General features: G+C 52.8%; 1 protein-coding gene across 2 annotated transcripts in view; it reads left to right on the top strand.

Moving 5' to 3' along the window:
* RAB11FIP4 (RAB11 family interacting protein 4) overlaps positions 1-24,337 on the top strand; it is a 113,478-nt gene that overhangs the window by 33,419 nt on the left and 55,722 nt on the right. The gene's annotated exons all lie outside the window — the stretch shown is intronic.

The raw sequence follows: 24,337 nt of genomic DNA, 5'->3' as shown, positions 1-24,337 counted from the left end.
AGGTGCTCTGTTCCAGGAAGTGGGAGGGGGACCACAGGCCCCATGGCTCTTTTACCGTATCATCACCGCATGGTTGGTTTATGGTAAAACTTGGATGGTTTTCCCAAACCGCGGCGGCTGCATCCTACCAGCGCAGTTTACCACGCCTGCGCTGACCATCCTTGGGGCCCCTTCTGGCTGAGACCCCCAGAGAAGGAAGAGGATTATCTTGCTTTCTCACCCAGGCCAGCTCCAGAACCCCTTCTCCACCCTCTGGTGGTGCCTTGCCTGGACCCCCCCCCCCCAGACATGAGTGTTTCCTGTAGCTGAAGGCGGCCCAGGACTCCAGCGGTCACTTTGGCCAATGGGGCAGCGCTTGGGATCCAGCTGGGTGCTGGGGTCAGGGCTGGGTCTGGGTGAGGGGTGACATGCTGAGGGCCACAGGCCTCAGAGGTGCCCAGCAGAATGGCGTTAGGAAAGGCCAAGGCTCAAAGGTGGCAGAGACCAAGCCAGGCTGTGGGGCCATTCAGAACAGGGTCCATGCCCTACTTTGGTCACTGACTAGCCCTGCACACCCAGGCACGTTGCTCTCAACTCCTCTGAGCCTGAGTTTCCTCAGCCGTAAAGCAGGGCCCACCACACTGGCCTTAGGAAAACCCAGTGAAAGAACAGGCTGCTAGTTCACGAGAATTCCTTTCTTCCACTTGTATTGTCTTGGAGATTTTGCATGAGAGATGGTGCTGAAGGCTGCACCTTTCTTTCACCTTTGGATGCTGGTGTTTCAAAATTAGGTCAAGGGGGTTCCCATTGTGGCTCAGCAGTAATGAACCTGACTAGTATCTGTGAGGATGCAGGTTCAATCCCTGGCCTCGCTTGGTGGTTTAAGGATCCAGCACTGCCACAGCTCATGACAGCTACAGCTCTATTGTGACCCCTAGCCTGGGAACTTTTCATATTCCACAGGTGCTGCTGTAAAAAGCCAAAAAAAAAAAAAAAAAAAACATTACGTCAAAATAGGAGTTCCCTGATGGCTTGGTGGGTTAAGGATCCAGCATTGTTGCTAGTGTGGCTTGGGTTGCTGTTGTGGCAAGGGTTCCATCCCTGGCCCTGCAACTTCCACATGCCATGAGCATGGCCAAAACAAAAAAAAAAACAAAACAAAAATTACTTCAAAATAAAGCCCTGCCTGTGAGGAGCAGGAGGTGGGGTGGAGCCCTGGCCGAGCTTCCCCACCAGGAGGCTCTGTTTCTCACCAGGGAATCCTGGGTGCTGAGGGGGGGTGAGGGGGGCACAGGTCAAAGTCCAGCCTGCTGGGCCAGTGGGCTCCCTAGTGAAGGCCTGCAGGCCCCAGGCCCCGTGATGTGAATGCCTGGCTCTGGCTGCTTGTTTGTGCGTCTCTAGGCTCCATTTGGCTAAAGGCCAGGAGGGGCCAGGCCACAGCTCCTGGGTCAGGGAGCTGAGAGGACCGAGCTGGGGCAGGTCCTCATCCTGTTGCATCCCAGCTGTCCCCTAGGGGTCAGCCTGAGTCCACCCAAGCCAGAAGGAACCTGGAGCATTGCTTGGGCTTCCTGGGTACCCCTCAGGGAAGAGTGGTTGGGGACCAAGCAGGGATGGTACGGGATGGGCCAGCAGGCGCACGGCCCCTTCCCTTCCCCCGCTCAAGGTGGGGCAGGGACTCTGACATTGCACTTGATCAATGTCCTAGTTAAAGCAGGGAGGTGCTGGAGTTCCCATCGTGGCGCAGTGGAAACAAATCTGACTAGTATCCATGAGGTTGCGGGTTTGATCCCTGGCCTTGCTCAGTGGGTTAAGGATCCGGCGTTGCTGTGAGCTGTGGTGTAGGTTGCAGACGCGGCTCCGACCTGGCATTGCTGTGGCTATGGCACAGGCCGGCAGCTATAGCTTAGATTAGCCCCCCGGCCTGGGAACCTCCATGTGCTCCAGGTTTGGTCCTAAAAAGCAGAAAAAAAAAAAATGTAGTGAGTTTCCTTGTGTTGCTGGTTGGCAAACAGCTGCGTCCTGAGGCACCTGCCCCATCATCCCCCTCCCAGGCCCCTCGAACCCCTGCCACCAGCTATTCCCACAGGGGCTCTGGGCCTGCGGTCCAAACGTGCAGCCTGATGCTAGCAGATCTGAGTATGTGGCATCTGCACCCCCTGGCTCTTGAGCTCGCTGGATGTCACCTTGCCTGTGTCCTCAGGGCTTGTCCACCCGCAGTGCAAAGAGGGCTTGGCAAACCCAACTGTTGGCGAGTTTCCCAGTGCAGGGGGGTTTGAGTTTGGTCACGGGGGATGCTGGGTGTCTCTGGTGTCCACGGATGGGCGCCCCTGGGCGGAGGTGTCAGGAAATGCCCTGGGAGTCCCTCCCGAGGCTGGCCTGCTCAGAGGGCTGCCCACCGTGCTCCCTTTTTTCAGCCCCTGACCCATAAAGGTGTAGGGTCTCTGTGGGGTGGGGACACTGGCAGTCATAGAGAGCCCACCCTCGGGCCTCAAAGGGAAGTGGACGGTGACATGAAACCTGCCCCATAAGCCCTGCGAGATCCTGGCCCTCGGTCTTCCTCCCACGTGCACTGGCTGATAGGAACCCCCATACAATGAGTAGGGTGTCAGGCCACCGCTCCTCCTGCGTAACCACTAGCCCAGGGAAGGATGTCTCTAGCCAGCCAGCCCCCACGCCAGAAAGTCGCCCTTGACACCCCACATCCAGCCAGCCTGAGTCCCCCGCCTCCCCCACCCCAGCCCTCTCCCACTGCTGCACCCCCCCCCCCCCGACTCCTCATCCGCCCCAGCCTCTCTCCAAACCCGCATCCCACAGTGGCTTCAGGAGCTTCCGAAGGAGCTGCTCTGGTTGTGCACCCCTTTTGTGGATAAAATCGCCCTTCTCTAGCTGCATCTCTCACACATTGAAATGGGTCCTCATTTACTAAAAAGGCCCTGTTCTGTCTCGCCCCCCAGACTTTGCACAAGTTCGCTCTTTCTCCTGGGATGTGCTCCCACCCACTGTCCTTGGGCTAACTTCTGCGCATCCTTTAATTAAGACTTACACAGGTACCCCTCCTCCAGGTAAGCCTCCTCGGGGTCCCTCAGCCCCCAGCCTGGAGGAGGACCTGCGCCCTCACTCATCACCGCCTCAGCCTCACCCTCCAGAGGGTTCCATGTTGGCCCACATAATGACACCATTTTCACCCGACGGTGGCAAAGCTGGAGCTGAGCTCATGTCCTCACACCCAGCACGGCGCCCATAGCGAACGTCCTTATCCACGCTCCAGAGAGGGCTTCTCTGAGGATTTCCAGGATTCGAGATCCAGAAATGGAATTGCTCGGTTGAAGGGTGTGCAGATTTAATTTTTTTAATCACTGGGGCCACAAAGATGGTACCAGTTGTGTCATCCCACAGCCGATGAGAGTGCCCACGGCTTCTGCCCCTGGCCGGTCGGTCCTGGAAGTTCTCCATCTGCCCACAGGCTCCCTTCCACTCCCCCACCTCAACAACCTGCCCCCCTCGCCCGCCTCCCTCTCACCAGCCTGCTGGAGGAAAACGCGCTCTTGCTTTCACTCATCTTGCCACTTGGGGTGAAGGAGGCCATCTTTTCGTATCGCCACTGGCCCTTTGAATTTCCTCTTTTGTGAGTCTCCTGTTCACAGTCTTAGCCTATTTTCTGTTGGGTTGTCTGTCTTTTCCTTATTGATTTATATGAAATCTGCATATACAAAATCTATACATATTCTATCCATCTATGCATTTTGCTTGTATTTTAATTTGGTTTCGGTGTCTTTTATGGTACCGAATTTTATTTAATTAATTAACTTATTTATTTATTTTATGATTAGTTTTTTTTAGGGCCACACCCACTGCATATGGAAGTTCCCAGGCTAGGGGTCAAATCAGAGCTGCAGCTGCCTCAGCAACACCAGACCTATACCACAGCTTGTGGCAATGCTGGATCCTTAACCCACTGGGCAGGACCGGGAGTCGAACCTGCATCCTCATGGATACCAGTCTGGTTCGTATCCTGCTGAGCCACAACGGGAACTCCCAGGTACAGGATTTTAAAATTGGGATGTAATCATTATCAGTCATTTTAGGCCATTTATATGTTGTGTATTAATTTGTACCTTCTTTACCTCAAGACTATAAACATATGATTCTCCCATATAGATGTTTTTTTATTTTTCAAGTGTTGCTAGCTCTTCACATTCCCACTATGGAACAGTCCCTCTTTCCCCACTTATGTGAAATTTCACCCCTTTATCATAAGCTGCGTTTCTTTATAATGTGGGTCTCTTTCTGGACTCTGGTCTGTTTTACCGATCTGTTTGTCTACCAATTTCCAAGCCCAAACCACAGTTTCAGTTACCCCAGTGTCCTGTCTGATAGGGAAAATCTCCCTCATGATTCTTTATTTTAAAAAAAAAATGTTGTTGTTATTCTTACATCTTTTCTCTTCCAGAATATTCTTTTTTGTCAACATCATTTAAAATCCCTCTAACGATTTTGTTTGAAATTTCCCCATCAATGGAAGGGAACTGGCTTTTTTACAGTATTGAATTCTTTCATCCGAGAGCAGTGTCTATCTCTTCATTTTTTTCGGGCCTTCAGGAATGGGTTATGGTTTTCTCAAACAAGTTTTGCGCATTTCTTCATAGAGCGACGCTGTTTCAGAGTTTCTATAGCTGTTATGTGTAGGGCCTTTTTGCCATGATATTTTCTAAGTGGTTATGGCTAAGTATCCAGGAGACCTTTTGGGTTTTGGGGTTGATCTTGTCCTGACATTCTTACTAAACTCCCTTTAATCAGTGCTGATAGTTCATTTACAAACTGTTTTCCAACAAGCTTAGTCTGTGTAACAGTGTACCATGTTATATTTTTCTGCATAAGTTTAGGTGACTACATAATATTTCACTACAAGAAGACAACCAAATTTACTTACTAGTTCCTTATTGGTGGGCAAATATACATACATATTTAAAATGAATTGGGGGGGGTTAACAAAAGCAGTGTTATAATCATTCTTGTAGCTAAATTGTTCCCCATGGCAGCAATTAGTTTTAGAGTAAGCCAGAGCTTGGCAAACTGCAGTTCCTGTGAGCCAGATCTAGCAGCCTGTTTTTGTAAATAAAGTTTTATTGGAACATTGCCACACGCATCTGCTCCTCTCATATGGCTGCTTTCCCACCTTGACGGCAGAGTCGAGTGGCTGCCACAGAGGTCTATGGCCCGCAAAGCCTAAAATATTTACTCTCTGCTCCTTATGGAAAAGGTTTTCCAACCTTTAAGATAAATTCTGGTCACCATTGTGGCTCAGCGGGTTAGAACCTGACTAGTATCCATGAGGATGCGGGTTTGATCCCTGTCCTTGCTCAGTGGGTTAAGGATCTGCCGTTGCCTGCAAGCTGCTGTGTAGGTTGCAGATGTGGCTTGGATCTGGCATGGCTATGGCTGTGGCTGTGGCTGTGGCTGGCAGCTGAAGCTCCAATTCGACCCCTAGCCTGAAAACTTCCATATGCCACTGGTGCAGCCTTAAAAAGGAAAAAAAAAAAAAAAAAAAAAAAAAATCACCAGGCGGCAACTGCTTGACCCAAAGGATGCATATCTTAAAATTTCTAATGCATCTGTCAATTCCTTTCCAGACAAGTTGTCTCAATGACTCTTTCATCAGGATTGTGTTAGGTTCCTACTACCCTTTGGATACTGGCCGTGGTGCCTTTTTTTTTTTTTTTTTTTGTCTTTTTGCTATTTCTTGGGCAGCTCCCGCGGCATATGGAGGTTCCCAGGCTAGGGGTCCAATTAGAGCTGAAGCCACCGGCCTACGCCAGAGCCACAGCAACATGGGATCCGAGCCGTGTCTGCAGCGCACACCACAGCTCACGGCAACGCTGGATCCTTAACCCACTGAGCAAGGGCAGGGATCGAACCCGCAACCTCATGGTTCCTAGTCGGATTCGTTAACCACTGCGCCACGACGGGAACTCCTCACACATTTTTTTTTTTTCTGCTTTCTTAAATCTTTCATTTAAGAGGCTAAAATTAGGATGGCTTTTTTTGAATTACAACATGGTTGGACTTCTCAAATTGCCTTTATTGGTCACAAGGAGCTCTCTCTTCATGACTTGCCTGCCCACATCCTTCACCTGGTTTCTCTGGATGTATTCATTTCCATTGACTTAACTCAAAATATTAACTTTCGGACACAACCTTACAAATATTTGGTCAGCTCGCCATTTATTTTTAACTTTGTGTATGAGAGCAAATTTAAAAGAGTTTTATGGCCAATCCATTCATGTTTTCCACTGTGGCTTCGGGCTTTGGTGTAATGCTCAGAAAGCTTTCCCACCCAAGGCTGGGACACCATTCTATTTTTATTTTTGTTTTATGTGTTTGGTTTCATGTTTAAAGCTTTGACCCATGGGATGAACTTTAACGTCTACCAGTGAGGCAGGGATCCAATTTTCCCTTTTTGTTCTCAGCCCCTGTGACCCTCCCTCCTGCCCAGTCCACCTCGCAGGAACCAGAAGCTCTTGACAGGGTTATGCTTAGGCCGCCCCCCAAGGGGGTTTGCTGGGAATCAGGACCTCCACCGAAGCCCAAACTGGCTCCTCTGCTCATATTCAGAAGGAGCTTTGGGAGTTCCCGTTGTGGCTCAGTGGGTTAAGGACCCGACGTTGTCTCTGTGAGGATATGGGTTCGATCCCTGGCGTCGCTCAGTGGGTTAAGAATCTGGTGCTGCTGCAAACTGCAGTGTAGGTCACAAATGCAGCTCTGACTTGAGCCCTAGCCTAGGAACTTCCATGTGCAGCATGTGCAGCCATAAAAAGAAAAAGAAAAAACAAAAAAACCAGAAGGAGCTTTGCCAAACCCGTCTCATCAGTACGGTTTTTAAAAATCTGCCCTGAGCTTCTCCCTAGAACTGGCCTGGGGGTGTGTAAGGCCTGGAGGTCCAGGTCCACCATTGCTTAATTTCATCCATTTGGAAGCAAGCCTTTCTGAAACCACTTGCAACCGTGGTACGTTTAAATTCTAAAAATACTTTCCCTGACAAACAGCGCTCCGATTCAGCTGTGCTGGTGAGGGTGTGGGTGGCTGGTGGCATCAGACTTGCATTGGTGACGTGATGGGGGAGGGTGTCTCCTAGCCTTACTTGATTCTTAACTATGGCCCCAGTATTTTCTTCTGTTCCAACACCGTCCTCCTTCCAAAGGAAAGACCACTCATCCCAAGCCTCAGAATTTCTGTGACAATAAAAAGATCCTTGGGTCATATCTTTGAGACACCCTAAATTCTGATTAACCCATTGAGTGAGGCCAGAGACTGAACCCGCATCCTCATGGATGATAGTCGGGTTCTTAACCCACTGAGCCACAACGGGAACTCCTATCCCCATTTTTTAAGCCAAGCAGAAGGGGTCAAGTTTGGTTTTTCAGCCCCGCAGGGGATGAACCAATTTTGTGTCTAACTGCCGTCTTCTTTCAGCATCTTTTCTTTCATTGACTGGAAATACTTTAATCTCGCCCATTCTCCTCCGAAGCAGCTATTCCAGCCTACTGGTTCCCTCACTGATGATTAAGTAAATTTTTAACACAGGGAACTGTGGGAAAACACAAATACATGCAGTTGCTTAAGGACGGGTGTTAGTTCACACGTACAGTTGCATCAGGACGATGCTAGTTCTCAGAAACAGCACAGTCTAAACTGGTGCTTCTTAACCCTGGCTTCACACCGGAATGGTGCAGGCTGCTCTCAAGCCATCCTGATGCCTGGTCCCTCATCCCAGAGATCCTAATTCACTTAGTTTAGGGAGGGGTCCACTCATCTATTTTTATTTTTTATTTATTTTATTTATTGCATTTTATTTTATTTTCATCTTTTGTCTTCTTAGGGCCACACCTGCAGCATATGGAGGTTCCCAGGCTAGGGGTCCAATTGGAGCTAAAGCCTCCCCAGCCTACAGCACAGCCGTTGGGATCCTACACCACAGCAACTTGCGATCCGAGCTGCATCTGTGACCTACATCACAGCTCCCGGCGATGCTGGATCCTCAACTCACTGAGTGAGGCCAGGGATCAAACCTGAAACCTCATGGATGCCAGTTGGATTCATTACCACTGAGCCGCGACAGGAACTCCCACTCATCTCTTTTTACGAGCTCCCAGAGTAATTCTAATGCACACCCAATATTGAAAACCAAGGACCTATGCCAGCCATTTTCAAGTTTTGTCGCATATTAGAATTTCCCTGGAGCTTTTAAGATTCTTAATGCCCAGCTGTCCCTCAGACCCGTTAACCCAGAACTTGTAGAGGCAAAGGACCCAGACATCTGCAATTTTTTTCTTTGTTTGGTTTTTTCTAGGGCTATACCCGCCGCATAAGGAGGTTCCACAGGCTAGGGATCTAATCAGAGGTGTGGCCGCCGGCCTACACCACAGCCACAGCAACGCCAGATCCTTAACCCACTGAGCGAGGCCAGGGATTGAACCCACAACCTCAGGGTTCCTAGTTGGATTTGTTAACCACTGAGCCACTACGGGAACTCCAACATCTGCACTTTTTAAAGCTCCTTGAGGGATTCCACTGAGCCACGACCCGTGCCGTGTCCCGGGCTCTGGTCAATTCACGTCAATACTTCCTTCCCTGAGAATGGACTGCGGAGGTGAACGTGGCCAACGCCTGACACAGCGCGTGTGTCCAAATAGCAGCTGGCCTGTTCACGCGGCCCTGGAAGTATCCTCTGGGGAGGAGTGGTTTGGGACCACAGGGCCCGGGCCCCGGGTGTCCGTGCCCCATAGCACCTGGCTGCCTGGGTGCTCAGGCCCAGGCAGGGAGCATTCCTGTTGGCCACTGAGCCGTGACTGCCTCCCCAGAGAGTGGCCTGCGAGGGTCCACGGGGGCTCCATGGATCAGAGCCCAAGAGGAATCTCACTGGGAGCGTTCCTCGTCTGCCGCCCAGTTTTGAAAACTTCCGAGAGCTCGGGCTGCCCTATAGACGTTGCAAGAGTGGAGAGCAGATCACACGGACTCCCTGACGACCGAGCAAGCGTACTTCTCCATTTGTTTCTCTTCCTCTCTGTGTGTCTCTGTTTTTTGCTTTTTTTTTTTTTTTTTGTCGTTTTGAGGGTTTTTTTTTGGGGGGGGGACTGTTTGTAAGTTAGTTGCAGACATTATGACACTTCACATAACCACAGCACTGGTATCACCTGTCGGAAGTGTGACAGCGATGCAATATATTATCTAATATAAACTCCACATTCAGAGTTCCTGTTGTGGCTCAGCGGTAACGAACCCAACTAGTATCCATGAGGTTGCGGGCAGGTCTCGGGAGGCTAAGGATCCGGTGTTGCCATGAGCTGTGGTGTAGGTCACAGATGCGGCTCGAATCCCATGTTGGCCACAGCTCTGGTGTAGGGCAGCAGCTGCAGCTTTGATTCAGCCCCTAGCCTGGGAACTTTTATATGCCGAGGGTTCAGCCCTTTAAAAAATAAGATGGAGTTCCTGTCGTAGCTCAATGGTTAACGAATCCGACTAGGAACCATGAGGTTGCGGGTTCCATCCCTGGCCTTGCTCAGTGGGTTAAGGATCCAGTGTTGCCATGAGCTGTGGTGTAGGTCACAGACGTGGCTCGGATCTGATGTTGCTGTGGCTGTGGTGTAGGCCAGTGGCTACAGCTCCGATTAGACCCCTAGCCTGGGAATCTCCATATGCCACGAGTGTGGCCCTTAAAAATAAAATAAAATAATAAAAATAAAATAAGATAAATTCCATATCAAGTTGTCCTAATCTTATTATAACTTTTCTAAAAGATTTTAAATTATTGATTTACGATGTTGATTTACAATGTTGTGCAAATTTCTTCTATATAGCAGACTCAGTTATATGTATGTATATATATATATTCTTTTTTATATTATTTTCCATAGTGGTCTATTATTATTCCAGTAGAGTGAATACCGTTCCCTGTGCTCTACAGTAAGGCCTTATTTATCCATCCTAAATATAATAGTTTGCAATCTACTAACCCCAAATTCCCAGTCCATCCCTCTTCCTCTCCTCTCCTCCTGGGCAACCACAGTTCTGCTCTCTATGTCTGTGAGTTTGTTTCTCCTCTGTGGATAGCTTCATTTGTGTCATATTTTAGATTCTATGTGTAAATGATATCATGTGGTATTTGTCTTTGTCTTTCTGACTTACCTCATTTAGTATGAGAATCTCTAGTTCCATCCATGTTGCTGCAAATGGCATTATTTTGTCCTTTTTTATGGCTAAGTAGTATTCCATTGTATATACGTGCCACATCTTCTTAATCCGTTCATCTGTTGATGGACATTTAGGTTGTTTCCGTGTCTTGGCTATTGTAAATAGTGCTGCTGTGAACATAGGGGTGCCTGTATCCTTTTGAATTATAGTTTTGTCCAGATATATTCCCAAGAGTGTGATTGCTGGGTCATATGGTAGTCCTATTTTTAGTTTTCTGAGAACCTCCATACTGCCTTCCATAGTGACTGCATCAACTTACATTCGCACCAATAGTGTAAGAGTGTTCCCTTTTCTCCATACTCACTCTATCATTTGTTATTTGAAGACTCTTTAATGATGGCCACTCTGACTGGTGTGAGGTGGTACCTCATTGCAGTTTTGATTTGCATTTCTCCATGAGTGGTGATGCTGAGCATCTCTTCATGTGCCTACTGGCCGTCTGTATGTCTTCTTTGGAGAAATGTCTATGTTAGGTCTTATGCCTATTTTTCAATTGGGTTGTTTTTTTGTTATTGAATTGTATGAGTTGTTTGTATATTTTGGAAATTAAGCCTCGTTGGTTACATCATTTCCAAATATTTACTCCCATTCTGTAGGTTGCCTTTTGAGTTTGTTGTTGCTGTTGTCTTTTTTTTTTTTTTTTTATGGTTTCCTTTGCTATGCAAAAACTTGTAAGTTTGATTAGGTCCCATTTGTTTATTTTTGTTTTATTTTGATTGCCTTGGGAGACTGACCTAAGAAAACATTTGCATAATTTATGTCAAAGAGTATTTTGCCTGTGTTCTCTTCAGGAGTTTTATGGTGTCATGTCTTATGTTTAGGTGTTCCAGCCATGTTGAGTTTAATTTTTGTGCATGGGGTGAGGCTGTGTTCTAATTTCATTGATTTACATGCAGCTGTCCAACTTTCCCAGCACCACTTGCAGGAGAGACAGTCTTTTCCCCATGTTTATTTCTCTCCTTCCTTCCATTGCCAACTGGTCCACAAGGCCCAAGGTGCCCACTTCTCTCCACCCCCACGTTCCACCCCCATGGTAGCTTCACCCCCACCTGGTCACCTGCCCTCTCTCCTGCCTTTCTCCCTGCAGCAGCCAGAGTGTCCTTTTTTTTTTTTTAATACCCATTATTTAATTTATTTATTTATATAATGATTTTTCTTTTTTTCCATTCAGAGCGTCCTTCTAAACTCTTGAATCAGGTCCTGGAACTCCCTCACTTAAGATGTCCCAACCACTCCCAGTCATCTTAGGGTAAAATCCTAAACCCTGGAGTTCTGCTGTGGCTCAGTGGGTTAAGAACCCAACCAGTATCCATGAGGATGCGAGTTTGACCCCTGGCCTCGCTCAGCAGGTTAAGGATCCACATAGGCAGCAGATGTGGCGTTGCTGTGGCGTTGCTGTGGCTGTGGTGTAGGCTGGCAGCTGCAGCTCCAATTCGACCCCTAGTATGGGAAGGAACTTCCATATGCTGCAGGTGCAGCCATAAGAAGCTAAATAAATCCTAAACCCTAACTTCTCACTGGGACCTACCAGCTTTCCCTTTTGTCTGAACCTGGGACCTGGTTCCCCCCACCCCACCCCATCTTCCCCAAGATCCTCGCGGCGCCAGCCACTGGCCTTTTTTTTCTGTTCCTCAACCCCCTGCTGCAAGCTAGTTTCTTACCTTCACCTTGCTCCCTTATACCTAGAACCCTCGTCCTCAAATCTTTGAACAGTGGTCTTTGCATCCTTCAGTTTCAGCACCAGCATCACCTCCTCAGAGGAGTCTTCCCTGCACTGTCATCTCAAGGAACCCCTTCTGCATCCCGACCCTGTCACTCACACCCCCGTTTCCTCCAGAGCCTGAATCACTGTTTGCCTCAGTCGTAATTGTCCGTGTGTCTCGTCTGTCTCCTCCACAAGGGCGGAAGGCCTTGCCTGCCTCTTTCGCTCCTGTGCCCGCCAAGCCATGCATACCTCCTGGATGCTTGACTCTCAGCTGTGGAAGCTCAACTTTGCCAGGGAGGGGCGGACCGGACTCCTCCCACCCGGCAGGCTCAGGGGCGCCCCCTCCAGGTCAAAGGCTGCAAAACCACACTCAGCGCTGGCGGACAGGAGCGGGCACAGGAAGGCACTGCAAGGGGCTGTTTGCTCCGACTCTGCACCTGGGCTCTGAAATGTTCATGTGTGTATGACTCTCTCGGGGGCTTAGCATACTGCAGACTCTGATCTAGTGGGTCTGGGGTGCATCTCCTCTAAGTTCCCGGTGGTGGTGACACTACTGGTCGGGGATGGGGTGACACCAACAGCGCTTTTGCTAACTTGTGGGTCTGCGCCCCCACCCCCGTCTTCCCTTCAGTGCCATGGGGAGATGTGGGAAGAGCCTGGGGTCTGTCTACCCCCTCCGCCCGCCCCCGTTGCTTCTTTCCCTCCCACCCTCTGCCAGGAAGTGTTGTTTCTAGCAATTGTTGTCACCTCCATATGCTGTCACCTCCGCATGTGATGAGGCCCCATGGTTTCTGTCTCCACATGTCTGCTACTGTGACAGACAAGTCATTCTGTCCCAGGGTTTGTGCTGAGTGCCTTCTCTGTCACTGCTGTTTCCTCTGCGCCTCTTTCCTTAAGCAGACTCCTGGGGCGTGGGGGGTTGTGTCCGGGGGAAGTCAGGCCTGGCTCTCTGTCCCAGTGCCGGACAGGACAGCTGACCAGGCTGGAAATTGGGAGACCGAGGGGTTCCCGAGCTTTGGTTCGGGCTGTCGGCACACGGGACAGACCTGACCAACCCCGAAGGCAATGAGTTACACTTGGGTTGAGCATGGGCTTTGGGGTCTGAGGGGCCTGGATTTGAATTCCAACCCTGTCACCCACTCCTGGGCCACCCTGAGCAAGTTCCTTAACCTCTCTGAGCCTCCCTCTCTTCCCTTGCTAAATGCAGGTTGTATTTGGTGTCTTTAGCTCTGGGTTGTGAAAAAAAGATGAGAATGCCTGCAAAGTACTCAGGACAATGCCTAGAAAATACTGGAATCGCTCAACTCACAAAGCATAGATTGTGAGACACACTGCTTAAATTGAATACCTTTTGCCTAAGGGTTGCTGACAAGGGATTGACAAGTGATGCCTGTGGCCCAGGCTTCCTTCCACCTGCTTCCCATCACCCCTGCTGACCTTGCTCCTGCACAGGGGGCAATTCAGCCCCTAGGGTTGGGCCCACCTGTGTGGCTCCCAGGAGCCTCCCAGGGTAGGGCGGGCCTGAGGGCATGAAAACCACACCTGCTGAGCCTGAGAAAGAATTCCCAAACACTGTATCTGAAGGAGAAACCCGCTGTTCCCATCCTGATCAGTGCTGCATTTCCTTTCCTGCCCAGGACAATGAAACCCACCGAAAAGGAGTTCCCACTGTGGCTCAGCGGTAATGAACCCAACTAGTATCCATGACAATGCGGGTTCCACCCCAGGCCTCATTCCGTGGGCTAGGATCTGGCATAGATGCAAGCTGTGGTGTAGGCTGGTAGCTGCAGCTCCTATTAGACCCCCAGCCTGGGAACCTCCATATGCCACAGGTGCGGCCTTAAAAAAAAGAGAGAGAGAGAGACTGAAAATAATACAAGACACACACGAAGTTAATTCTTGAGGGGAAGCTTCTGTGGCTCTGGGTGGGGCGGTCCTGGGCTCGCTGGCTTTTCTCCCCAGCACAGCCCCTGCCTTGTGCACACTCATTGTCTCTAGTTGGATCCTGGGGGCTGGGAGGCTGAGCATCTTAACAACAACACGGCGACGTTGTGCCTGAACCCGTTTCAGAATGGCCCCCTTTCCCACACCCGGCCCGGGCTTCTTCCTGCCCCTTGACTTGGAACCGTCTTGCTTCCTCACGGGAATTTTTCATCCAGGCCGAGAGGCCCCTGAGGTGGGCGGGAGATCTGGTACCCAGGCGGCGGCCTGTCTGGACCCTCCTCTGTCGCAGGGAACCGCTGATGCCTGGCGAGGGGCTGCACCTGCCGCCTCCGAGAGTTCGGGCCTGAGTTTACAGGCAGAGGCTCAGCTGGAAGAATGATACGTGAGAACATCTGAGGACATGCCACCCCCCATTCCTTTAGATTTTCCGTTCCTGGTATCCAGTTCCACGGCAGAGAGCTCTGTTCATCTTACCGTCTTGCAAAAACCTCTTCACAGATGTACCTTTTCTTCTTATTCCCTCGGCTCGGTGCAAGGCAACCCTAAACAGAATAGTCAGCCTCCTTAAACTTGCTGCCGGAAACCTTCTCCCCGTCAGCCGCCTCGCACCCTCTGACCACAGAGGTTCTTTTTGGATTTTGCGCCAGAAGAAAAAAAGTCTTTTCCTGATACTGATTTCCTTCTCCCAGCAGATAAAAAAGAATGGCGGTATAACTAACTCCTTGCCTTCCCTTTTGGTCTTGGTGATTAGAAGACTCAGAGCCAACTTTCAATTTACCTGTTTACCTGCTTTTTATTTTTATTAGTCCAGTGGTGAATGTCTTTCATTGTAAACAATGTCACGGATGTCAACAACAGCAAAAACAGGTTCAGATGTAGTGAGAGGCTGATTGTGAAAGGAGGATTGCAAGCATTCCAAGCGGTGGGAGGCTGGGGGCGGAGCGGGGGAGGGGATGGGAGGGGGGAGGGGAGGGGGCGGGGGGGGGGACAGAAACTCTTAAAGCAGGAGGAGGAAGCCGCAGCAGTAGTTAGGAAGCTCTGACCTTCGGTTCTGCAAGCATCTCAAGGGTTGGGCAAGATGGGGTTTCTTTGCAAGAGGAATAAACAAAAAAAGAAAAAGGGTGGCTGGTGTCCCTCGGGAGTGGACCGGGGAGTGTTCGCCCTGGGCCAGCCCGCGCTCGCTCGGAGGGCTGTGGAGCAGGGGCCGTCTGCTGACTCAGCAAGGGCGGCCAGAGTTCACAGACCTGGGGGAAGGAGGGAAGCGTCTTCAAAGTTTGGTCAACGAGCATTTGGCTCTGGACGGTCATCGGGACAAGGATTTCGAGCAAGAAGGGGGATTTGGAGGGCGGGACCCATTGATTTCCAAGTTTCCCTCTGTCCTAGACTGACTGTCTGCTCCCAGAGGCAGGGACCACCTCATGAGTTGCGCCGCCCAGCGGCCTGAGTGCGTTATTCCGTGTTTGTTGACTGGCTGAATGAGGGCCTTCTGGAGATAGGAGCTCCCTCTCCGGGAGGTACGGGAATGAGCAGGCTGTAACCCATCCCCTTCTGAGGGATCCCAGCCGTGACCCCAGATCCCTGAGGGGTGCCTAACACCCTGTCTCCTTCCCCTCCTCTAGGGGTCGGCGGGGGGGAGGGGGTGGAAGAGAGAGTGGGCAGGTGGGGGAGGGGCCACCCGGGAGCCCCCCAGGTGGACCCCAGACCCCGAGGGGTGGAGGCTGGGTGGGGCCTGCCAGGACCCCCTCTCTCTCAACGGGTCTCTCTCTTTCTCTGCCTGTGTTCTCCCTCCCTCTGCCCCGTCTATCCTGTCTTTGTCCTTCCCTTGCCCCCTCTGTCACTGGCCTCCTTCCAGACCTCCGGCCTCTCAGTCCCAGCACCCGGCGGCCCAGTGGCAGCACGGTAACCAGACACACGGGCGGGGCTGGGGAGGGACAGGTGGGATGTCAGCCCAACACAGGGGACACAGGCATTTTATGTATCTAATCTCTCCTCACCCCCACCCCTACCCACACCTCATCTGCTCAGACCAACCCAGCCAAGCACCATTAGACCCATTTTACTGGTAAGGAAGCTGAGGCACAGACAGCAATGAAGTCTCTTGCCCAAGGTCTCAGGACTGTAGGGAGCAGACCCCTGACGTTCATCTGCCCCATCTGACCCAGGTTCCTACCGCAGATTAGCTCTTTGGCCGCTTCCCGAGGCTTCTCAGGCCTTTCCTTGCCTCCCTGAGCCCAGTCTGGGAGAAAGGCCCAGAGACTCATTTGCCCTGAGGGGTTTGCCTTGCATCAGAGACAGCTCATCTGGAGTGGCTGTATGGCTGGAGGCCCATCTTTAACCCAGAGGAATGAAACCACGTATTCCACGAGCAGGGGCGAGGCCTGGCCTGGGGACAGGAGGCAGAAGAATTCCCAGGCCCCTTCCTGCTAGCTTTTGGAGCCCGGAACTTAACCCTGACCTGCACGGAGCAGGCGCTAAAGCTGAAGCCTTTTGATTTTTAGGGCTGCACCCGCGGCATATGGAGGTTCCTAGGCTGGGTGTTGAATCGGAGCTACAGCTGCCAGCCTACATCACAGGCACAGCAATGCGGGATCTGAGAGGCATCTGCGACCTACACCACAGCTCACAGCAACGCTGGATCCTTAACCCACTGAGCAAGGCCGGGGATCGAACGTGCAGCCTCATGGTTCCTAGTCAGATTTGTTTCTGCTGTGCCATGACGGGAACTCCCAAAGCCTCTCGGGTGGTGAAGGAGACTGATGGAGCCAAGCCTCCAGAGCAGGCTGTGCTGGGGTGGCTAAAAGGTGCTTCTCAGAAAGGGGCTCGTCCTTGAGGGAGTCTGGGAGATGCATCAAAGAGAGATGAGCTGCTTCTTGGCTGCAGGACTTCAGACCTGCTCACGTGCACCTCTGGGACCCCAGTAGGAGGCAGAGGCAGTTCCGCCAGCCTCCTTTGCTCTCGGAACCCTTCAGCGCTTTGTGCATCCGCATCTTTTCTACAGAAATGAGGAACTGACAGGACCTGTGGGTAGCCCAGAGCACGGTGTGAAATGTGTTTGTGGAGCACTTGACACCTCTTCCTCAGAGGAAGCGGAATGTGGCCTTGTGATAACAGTGTGGGGTTGGGGTTTGGTCAGCAACTGTTACGCAGGGACTGAACGGCTGTGGCAACATACCCTGTCATGTGTGTCTGGTCCCTCTAATAGGAGGGTCACTGTGCTCCACAACGTTAGGGGAGACTACGCTCATCACAGTCCATGGGGATGGGCCTCTGGGAGTGTGATGCAGTGCACAACCTGTGCAACTGAACGTGACAGTCCTGGTCCTCGCCCTCATCATGGTTGTCTGACTGTTACAACAGCTTCTCCGTTGACTTCCTGTCTCCAATCTGCCCCTTCTGGTGTCTCCTGCCCCGCCCCTCTTCTGGGTCCCCTCTCCCAGTCCTACCCTCCTCCAAGTCCCTGCTCCCCTCAGCCCGCTGCCAGAGGTCTACAGGTACCTTCCAGGTGTGCAGGGCCATGAAAGAGCGCCTCTGAGACGGACGGGCTGCATCATCTTGGGCAAATCACTTAACCAATGTTTCCATTTGTAAAATGAGGATAAAATACTTAGATTATAGTTTTCTTTATCACTAGATTCTGAGCTTCCGGAGGCCAGAAGCTGGCTGTTATTCACCTCTGTTCCCTGGTGTCTGGCACATCCGGGGTTCTGGTGAATGTTTGGTCACTTTGGCCAAAAGCTTTCAGTAGCTCCCCGTCTCGAGCTGGATGGATTTACCTGGATTCCTGGACCCGGCCTGCCCCTGCTCCTCCTGGGCTTCGCCTGTGCCGTTTTCTCCCCTAGAATTCCCTTCTGCTCTATCTGCAGCACCAAGCATTTTGGGGACAGCTCAGCTTCCAGCCCAGGACCCTTCCCCAGTCCTCCCCCACCAGCACTGGCAGCAGCCTCCCCCTTTCGCCTCCACCCCTCCCCCATGGCCCTGACACCTCTGCCCCCCCAGGGGGCTCCTTCTGTCCCAGCCCAGCTCCTCTGTTCTGGACAGAGGGAGGGTTGGCCCTTCATTTCATCCTGGATTCCCAGAGCCTGTGTGGCATCGGGTGCGGGGCAGGCTCAGGACGGAAGGACCCATGGTGCACTGGAAATGGCTCTCTCCTGCTTCCTATCTCTCCTGGCCTCTTGGGTACCCCTGATGGAGGGAGGAAATCCTGGGGGGGCCGGGGGCGGCCCTGCTGCCTCCCCAACCCAGGCCCAGGCCGGGCTGGGGCAGACAAGCGTGCTGATGCCGACTTGGGGTCTGGGGGCAGGGCACTTCAAGTTCAGGTTTGGGGTCTATTGGAAAAGCAGTCGTTGGGTCTGGCAGAGGAGGACGTTGGAGACTGGTGTTCGGTGCCTTACTGGGCTCTCTGCTTATTTATTTATTTAGGGCTATAACCGCAGCATATAGAGGTTCCCAGGCTAGGGGTCGAATCGGAGCTGCAGCTGCCGGCTTGCACCACAGCCACAGCCACATCCACACAGGGTCCGAGCCACATCTGCGACCTACATCACAGCTCACAGCAATGCCGGATCCTTAACCCACTGAGCGAAGCCAGGGATTGAACCTATGTTCTCATGGATACTAGTTGAGTTCGTTTCCACTGAGCCACAATGGGAACGCCTTTTTTTTTTTTTTTTTTTTTTTTCCTCAAGTATTGAAGATGCTTAGCTCAGGACCAGGCCCGAGGTAAGTGGTCAGTGTCTGCCGTCCATGGAGGAGCTGCATCGCTTCACAAAGGTTGCAGCCTTTGGGGCCAGAAAGACCTGGGTCTGAACCCAGCTGGACCTCCTCCTAGCGAGACTTTGGCCACGTCCTGTCATGTCTCTGAACCTCAGTTTCCTTGTCTGTGAAATGGGCACAGCTGGTGTCCTCCTCCTCAGGCCCGGCGTGAGGACTCAGGGAGATCACGGCAAAGCCTGTGATGTGAGTTAGGATGTGTTGGAGCCGGACGGCGAGATGGAGCACGGGGAGCGCTGGTGGCTATAAATGTTACTACTTGGCTTCTATTTTCTGGCAAAGAACCACGAACTTCTTGGACCTCTTCCTTTTCTCTTGCTTTCTGTGACTGGCAGTAGCAGGTGGCTTTCTCTCTGGAACTGTTTTTTCATGGAAACAAAATGTGTGTGTGTGTGTGTGTGTGTGTGTATGTGTGTATCACTTCACAGGAGTGATCACACATGACCGGTAAAGAACAACTCTGGAGTTCCCACTGTGGTGCAGTGGGTTAAGAATCCGACTATAGGAGTACCTGTCATGGCTCAACAGTAATGAACCTGACTAGTATCCATGGGGACCCAGGTTCGATCCCTGGCCTCGCTCAGTGGGTTAAGGATCTAGCATTGCTGTGCACTGTGGTGTAGGTTGCAGCCATGGCTCAGAACCCGCATTGCTGTGGCAGCTCTGTGCGGCATCTGCAGCTCTGATTCAACCATTAGCCTGAGAACTTCCATGCTGAGGATACAGCCCTAAAAGGCAAAAAACAAAAACTCAACCTGACTGTAGCGATTCACATTGATGCGGAGTCAGGGATTTGATCCTTGGCCTGGTGCAGTGGGTTATTTAAGGTACCTAATGTTTGCAGCTGCAGCTCAGATTCAATCCCTGGCCCGGGAACTTTCATATGCAGGAGTGGCTATTTTAAAAAATAAGACTTTGCTCTGGGAGTTCCCATTGTGGCTCCCCACACACAAGCACAAGCCTAGGAGAATTCAGGTTTGATCCCTGGCCTCACTCAGTGGGTTAAGGATCTGGCGTTGCTGTGAGCTGTGGTATAGGTCGCAGACACAGCTCAGATCCCGTGTGGTTGTGGCGTAGGCCAGTGGCTATAGCTTTGATTCGACTCCTAGCATGCCAACCTCCGTATGTCACAGGTGGAGCCCTAAAAAGATAAAAAACAAAACAAAAAACTGCTCTAAACCCCTGCTGGGTCGTGCTGAGCCCATGACCCCCCCCCAACCCGTAGTCCCCTACTCACACCCCCCAAGGACCTCCACTGCCCACGTACCCCTACCCCCTGCAGCCAGGGTTACCCCTGGCAGCTCCCTCACCAACTTCACAGCCCCCACCATCTCCAGACGCACTTGTCTGAAAATACCTTCAGCCATTTTTGCAGAGAAGCAGGCGCACAGTGGGGCAGAGAGGCCCCTCCCCACATGCAAGTACAAGCCTAGGCCTGGCCTTTGACTCAGATCATTGTCCACACCTCTGTCCTCCCCATAGACCCCTCAGTAGGTCCCTAAGCTGCACAGGTAAGAACCACCACCAGGATGCCCAGCACTGCCCGGAGCCAGGCAGGCAAAGACATAAGTGGTTGTAGGACTACTCAGTTTGCTGTGCAGCTGCTCCTTGGGAATGGCAAAGAGGATGGCAACCCTGTCTTCCCTGGATGCCACCCGGGCACCTGCTAAAACTGGAGACTCTGGGGAGTTCCCGTTGTGGCTCAGCAGGTTAAGAACCCCTCTAGTATCTATGAGGATGAGGGTTCGATCCCTGGCCTTGCTCAGTGGATTAAGGATCCAGCATTACTATGAGCTGTGGTGTAGGTCACAGATGTGGCTCAGATCCTGCATTGCTGTGGCTGTGGTGTAGGCCGGCAGCTGCAGCTCTGATTCAACCCCGAGCCTGGGAGCTTCCACATGCCATGGGTGCAGCCCTAAAAAGACCAAAAAAAAAAAAAAAAAAAAAACCCGAACTGCAGACTCTGAGGCAGAACCCCGAGCTGCTACATCAGAATCCGCCTTTTCACAAGACCCCGGCTGGCTGGCATTCACACACTCCTTGAAGTCTGAGATGCTCGCCCTGCAGGTCAGTGGGTCTCGAGCTTGGCTGCCTTGAGAACCACCCAGGGAACTTTAATGCCTGGGTCCCACGCCCAGGTCTGAATTTCACTGGCCTGAAGTTTGACCTGGAGAGTTTTACATGCTCCTCAGGTGATTTTTGTTTGTTTTTGTTTTTGTTCTCTGGCTGCACCCGCGGCATGCGGAAGTTCCCCGGCCAGGGGTGGAACCACCCAGAGCTGTGACCGAGCCACAGCAGTGACAAAGCTGAATCCTTAACCCACTGCACCACCAGGGAACTCCCCCTCCTCAGGTGATTTTAATGTGCAGGGAAATTTGGGTGTCACCGCCCCCAGTCTTATCACTGGACCCACGAGCTGTTTTCCGATTGTGTTTGTAAGTAGGACTTGGTTCAGGGAGGGCCTAAGGTTCAGGCGGCCCTGGCCGGTGGGTGTGAGGGTGAGCATTCGCGTGTCAGGATGGTTGGCTTGGAAATCGAACTGCCCCAGCGAGGCACTGGGGGGCAAGGCACTGTCCCAAGGCCCCAGAGCCGGCTGATTGCAAAGCCTGACCCAAAGTCTGCTTAGTTCCTCGGCACCAATTCCAAGTTGGCGTCAGGGCATTGAGTCTCTGCTTCCACATCTTGGTCCTCGAACCACAGCCTCAGGTGGGCTCTTGTCTCTGCTCGTGGCTGGCTGTTGGCTCAGGACTCCCGCAAACCATCCCTGAAGCCAAGAAAGCGAGAGCCAGCGACAGGGGCCTCATCCCTTTGTGCAAGGAGCACCCACTGGGAGGCTGCTCTGCCTCGTGGGGAGCGTGGGGAGCGAGGGACTCCAGGCGGGTGGGGTCTGCGCCCGGCCCGGTGGCTTGTCAGCGGTGCCGCCTCACTGGGACCCTGCAGCTTCTCAGGTCTCAGTTCCCTTATCTGTAAACGGGGCACAGCAGTTTCCCCCGCTTCAGGGAGCGTGTGGCTTGAGTGCGCTGAAAGGCACAGAGCCGCAAGCTGAGCCTGGCAGGTGTGGGCACCGGATCGGAGTGAGTTGGGCTCAGAGTCACGTGGCATGGCCTCGGGAGTGTCAGGAACACCAGCCTCAGACCCCCGCGAGTGTACCTGGAGCCTCCGGGGTCAGGGGCCACCAGCATGTACCCTTCTCCTCCTCTGCCAGACACATGGGCTCATTGCCACCCCACGTGTTTGGTGGCTTTGAGGAGACCTGCGCTGTCAGCCTGGGGGACTCTCCAGCCCTCCTGGGCTCATCCAGCCGCAGCAGTTGGCCACGCTGGCCACGGTGGGTGGCACTCTTCCCACCGCGTGGGCCCACTCACCATAGAGCAGCTGTCACTGTCATGGTTATTTTATTTTTATTCCGCTCTCTGGGAGCCTAGATTCAAAAGGAAACATTAGCTCTGCAGCCTCGTTCCTGAGAGCAGAGAAACAGGCGAGGGGCGGGCGAGGTTGGATCTTCTCAGCCAGGGCCCCGCAGGCTCAGAATCACAGCCTCTCAGGGCGCAGAGCCCACGGAGCCTGTCGGGGACGACACTCATCCCACAGATGGCGAGACAGAGCCCACAGCGCCCAGGCTTCCCCGGGGGAGCCGGCCGGGCTGGAACCTGGTTCTCCTGCCTCTGGGCTCTGAGGTCTTTCCCCTGCCGCCTGTGACCGCGGCAGCCAGCGCTCCGGAGACCTCACCCCTCTGCCAGTGTTTCAACGTGAAATGCAGATCCCAGCGCCCCAGTGTCCGACTCAGAAGCTGGGCTGGTCCCGGGGAGCTGCATCCTCAGCACGCCCACCTGGCCAAAGCCGGGCATCCTTGGGTGGACCCTCCCCATCCTGTGGGGCCTCTCCCCTCCTTTCCTGCATCAGAGTCCAGGCCCCGATGAATCTCCGTGCATTGAAAGCATCACTTAGGTGGCACACCTGACAGCAGTGGGTCCCAGGGCAAGGGGCCAGAAGCTGGGGCCCGTCTCGGATGAGCATGTGCACCTGGGGCCCAGGAGCCATGGGATCGAATCCCACATCTGCCAGTTCTTTTTTGGCCTTTTTTTTGGGGGGCAACACCTGCAGCATATGGAGGTTCCCAGGCTAGGCGTCGAATCGGAGCTACAGCTGCCAGCCTATGCCACAGCCACAGCAATGCAGGATCTGAGCCACATCTGTGACCTATACCACAGCTCATGGCAACGCCGGATCCCCAATCCCCTGAGTGAGGCCAGGGATTGAACTCCCATCCTCATGGATACTAGTTGGGTTTGTAACCCACTGAACTACAGTGGGAACTCCCGCACCTGCCTCTTCACGTTTTCTCACCTGCTGGTGGCTTTGTTCCTCCCGCAGGTGGAGGGAGTGATGCCTCCCCGCTCCTGGAGTTCGGTGAGGATGCAGCGGGTTAGCACGGAGGCCTGAGGTTGGTATCGGGCACATAGTGAGCTCTGTAGACATATTCACTGTCATTACGCCCATTTTATACGCTGAGAAAATTGCGCTGAGAGAGGTTAAGAGACTGTCCTAAAGTCACACAGCCACTAAGTAGCAAAATTGCTTGGGGCTTCGACCCTTGTCCCGCATACCCCCTGCCTGGGTCTCTGCAGCTCTCCCACCCCCGCGGCCAATGCAGCTCTGCCGGCGGATGACAGATTGACGAGGAAAGACCCCAGACCCCTCCAGCCGCTCACTCACACACTCTGGGTTAGGATAGAGTCCCAATCCCATTAGCCGAGAAGGCAGAGTCTCTGGAAATCAGGTGGCCATACAGAGCCACCGTGGCCCCAAAGTCCCTCGTGGCACAGAGGCTGCTGGGGACACTGCCACCCTCAGTCTCGAAAGCTCCGTTTTGGTTTTGGCAATGCCCCCTTATGCTCAAAGTGTCTTTGCAGTTTCTCGAAGCCATTGCACTTAAAACGTCTGCCTTTTGGTCTAAGAGAATGTTTTCAAGCATCAGCTCTCCTGCCCGCGTCCCCTGCCACCTCCGGTCTTTCTCGGGCTTAATCCTTATCTGGGTGGAGCTGGTGGAACCAGGAGATCTGGTCCAGCATCAGCCGACGCTCGCCTTCCCAAATGGCTCCGTCGTACCTCTCTGAGCTCCGGGCCTCTCCCTGCCTCTGAGGACTCAGGAGCTCAGGGAGGTCATTCAAGCCCTTGGAGGGCCTGGCCCTGGGCCTGGCTGGTCCCCCTGCACCCCCCCCTTTCTCCCCCCCCCCCCCCCCCGCCTCGTGGCCTGGGGAGAGGCAGCTCCATTACTGCTCTTTTTCTCTCCTTTCATCCCTGCTGTGATAGAATCTGCCCTGAGCGGTCAGTGCCCGGCCAGCTCTCAGGGCCCATTCTAATGAAGGTAACTGAATGCCCAGGCAGCTGAAACCGGCCTTTTGCAAAAGGGCCAGGGGAGGGCTGCCCTCGAGGGCAGACTGTGCCAGCTCTTGTTTGCCTTAGCCTGGTATTAGAGACTGGCTGGGCCCTGCTGCGCTGATGGAGGGGCCCAGGAAGGGGAAGGGGACGGAGAGCAGGTTTATTTGGGGTGAGCTGGGCTGGCTCCTGGCAGTTTGCTTTCAGTGCTTTCAGGAGTTGAAAAGGCAAACAGTAGATTTGGGTCACAAGGGGGTGGGTGGAGAAGGAGACGGTCTCATTAACCAGGATTCTGCTGCCAAGGGCTGGGGC

Source organism: Sus scrofa, chromosome 12 (genome assembly GCF_000003025.6).
Source record: "Sus scrofa isolate TJ Tabasco breed Duroc chromosome 12, Sscrofa11.1, whole genome shotgun sequence".
Taxonomy (NCBI): domain Eukaryota; kingdom Metazoa; phylum Chordata; class Mammalia; order Artiodactyla; family Suidae; genus Sus; species Sus scrofa.
The sequence above is the reverse complement of the archived record's forward strand: the minus strand, read 5'-3'. Positions and strand labels throughout refer to the sequence as shown.